At 40.8% G+C, this 2,430-nt stretch overlaps 2 long non-coding RNA genes across 3 annotated transcripts in view; both read left to right on the forward strand.

Moving 5' to 3' along the window:
• Nucleotides 1-270: 270 nt before the first annotated feature.
• The window catches only part of LOC106811768, a 3,758-nt gene continuing 1,598 nt past the window's right edge, over nt 271-2,430 (forward strand). The window contains exons 1-2 of the long non-coding RNA XR_001394197.1: nt 271-302; nt 667-874. This is a non-coding gene — a long non-coding RNA (uncharacterized LOC106811768). The remainder of the gene's footprint in view (nt 303-666; nt 875-2,430) is intronic.
• Nucleotides 1,411-2,430, forward strand: LOC106811767. 2 transcript variants are annotated; one of them, XR_001394196.1, is made up of 3 exons: nt 1,411-1,517; nt 1,814-2,041; nt 2,378-2,430. It is a non-coding gene; the product is annotated as an uncharacterized LOC106811767 (long non-coding RNA). The 2 variants fall into 2 exon arrangements; XR_001394195.1 differs by lacking the exon at nt 2,378-2,430 and adding an exon at nt 2,210-2,286.

Here is a 2,430-nt window from a genome sequence, read left to right on the forward strand (position 1 = left end):
GGAGGTCCAGGGATCGCTCTGCCTGGGTGAAGCCTTGGATTCATAGAAGACGGCAGCAAGGAGCCTACCTCTGCCACCTTGTGCAAGAGTTAATTGAGAAGAGGATGTGGCGACGTCTCGCCGGGCGCGAAATTTTTTTCCCCACGAGAGTTAAGGACCTCATTTGCATACAGCAATATGACAGCCAATCAGAGCTCATCTTGTCAATATCGCAATTCGCAATATGGCCGCCCTCCGCTAGCATTGTATTGTGCACTCATTCAGAGGCCAATGCTCATTCAGAACACATACGCTGGTTAGAGGTCAGTTGAAATTACTCTAGCAATCAAAAATAGAAATTTTTTAGAAATAGAAACATATGGTTCTTGATGTGAAACGGTGTGAAGCTATTTACTGTTTACAGTTTTACACACCGACAGCGGCGTGTGCTGTCAGCGTGTGCTGTCAGCTGTGCTGTCAGCGCTATGTCAGCATGGTGTGCGTGCATAGCCATAGCCTGCTTTCATTTGTGCTCCAGCATGTCTACCTTTAGCAAATTTATTATAGATCTACACCTCTAATAATATCAGCTTATGAAATTGCTGTGGAAAATTATTACTATAGCACTAATCATCATGCTGTACTTATAATAGAATTATATTTTATTTTTAACTTCTGTTATTGCAGGAATTCTTGCCTGACAACTATGAACACCACATTTGTAGTGTAGAAATTGACAAGAGAGGAGTGAATGTAACATTGAGGTTGGCTGTTTTCACCAAAGAAGGGGTCAAGGAATGGATGAACTCCATGCAAAGGTCGTCTTTGTCAACCTTTCGAGTGGAAAGAACTTATCCTTCCTCTGGTGAAAACGTTTTGTACAATGTATGTAGCTGTAGGCATATCACTAACACTAACACTGTTGCCACACATTTGACGTGTTTGATTAGATTGAAGAAAAGGTGTAGGCGTAGACTACAAGTAAATGAATAAGGACTGGTCCCAAAACATATCGCACGCGTTTTGATATTTAAAAAAAGAGCAAATTATTGGATCGCATAGTATAGTCTAAAGAGCTTGCTACGGTCGCTATAATGGGAGATATGCTATATAATGGGAGTTCTCCCATATATACTCTTGTTTTATATAATGTAGGTGGATAGTGGTTGCTGTCATTGACACTTTCATTATTCTATATTTAGATACACGCTACTACAAATTCTACAATAGATTGGATATTGCATATATAATATATATATATATTTAGATTGATGAGTTTATCTTTCTGCTGTCGTTCGACAGGGTGATTTTCTCGATATGATCGATATGTTGATAAATCTATATGCCAAAACTCAGTCTTCAAAATGCTCTACCTCGGATCACATTTCTGGATTAAAAAATCCCTTTTTTATAGGCACAAATTGCACAGTTGCTTTTGTAATTATTTAGGGGAAGCAACCACCTTGTTTCCTGGTATCAGGAGATCAGACCGGTTACCCGTGTGTCAGGATATCTGACCGGTTTCATGATAACAGCCGGTATATAATCACACCATTAACATTTGTAACATCAATCTGATACGAGAACACCACACGGACGTTCAGTGACTTCATTGGGTAAACGGATGTTTCTTATATTAATTCAGTATATTTAGTTTCGTGATATATTATGTGCTTGACCTTACAGTTGTTAAATGGCGCGTGATGTTTGGATGATAATAATTCGATATGCAGCATAAACAGTTATATTGCAAACATAAACGGGGCACGTTTTTGTTCTACATCAATACGCAGCGTTCAATGCATTTATTTGTATTCTCTTTACTAATTTGTAGGCGAGCCTATATATAGGACGTGAATTCTACAAGTGAGACAAGGGAGTCTACGAAGCAAAACACGTGGTCGTAACTTGAGTGCCAGACAGGATATACACCTGACGTGTGTGACCAGTACGTGGCAGCTTTCCCTGAAGCACGATGGAGTACGTGAGAATTAATTCCGGAGAAAATCCATATGAGTGCGAACTGTGTGACGCTGCCTTATCCTGTCTGAGTAGTGCGAAGGTACACATGAGAAGTCATACGGGAGAGAAACCATATAAGTGCGCGCTGTGTGATGCCGCATTCTCAGTATCGGGTAATGTGAAGAAACACATGATTACTCACACGGGAGAGAAACCATATAAGTGTGATCTGTGTGATGCTACCTGTGCACAATTGAGTCACCTGAAGATACACATAAGAATTCACACGGGAGAGAAACCGTATAAGTGCGATCTGTGTGATGCTGCCTTCTCACAATCGGGTCACCTGAGGATACACATAAGAACTCACACGGGAGAGAAACTGTGTAAGTGCGATCTGTGTGATGCCGCCTTCTCAGATTCGAGTACTCTGAAGACACACATGAGAACTCACACGGGAGAGAAACCGTATAAGTGCGATCTGTGTGA

The sequence above is a fragment of the Priapulus caudatus genome, unplaced genomic scaffold (assembly GCF_000485595.1).
Source record: "Priapulus caudatus unplaced genomic scaffold, Priapulus_caudatus-5.0.1 Scaffold572, whole genome shotgun sequence".
Taxonomy (NCBI): Eukaryota; Metazoa; Priapulida; class Priapulimorpha; order Priapulimorphida; family Priapulidae; genus Priapulus; species Priapulus caudatus.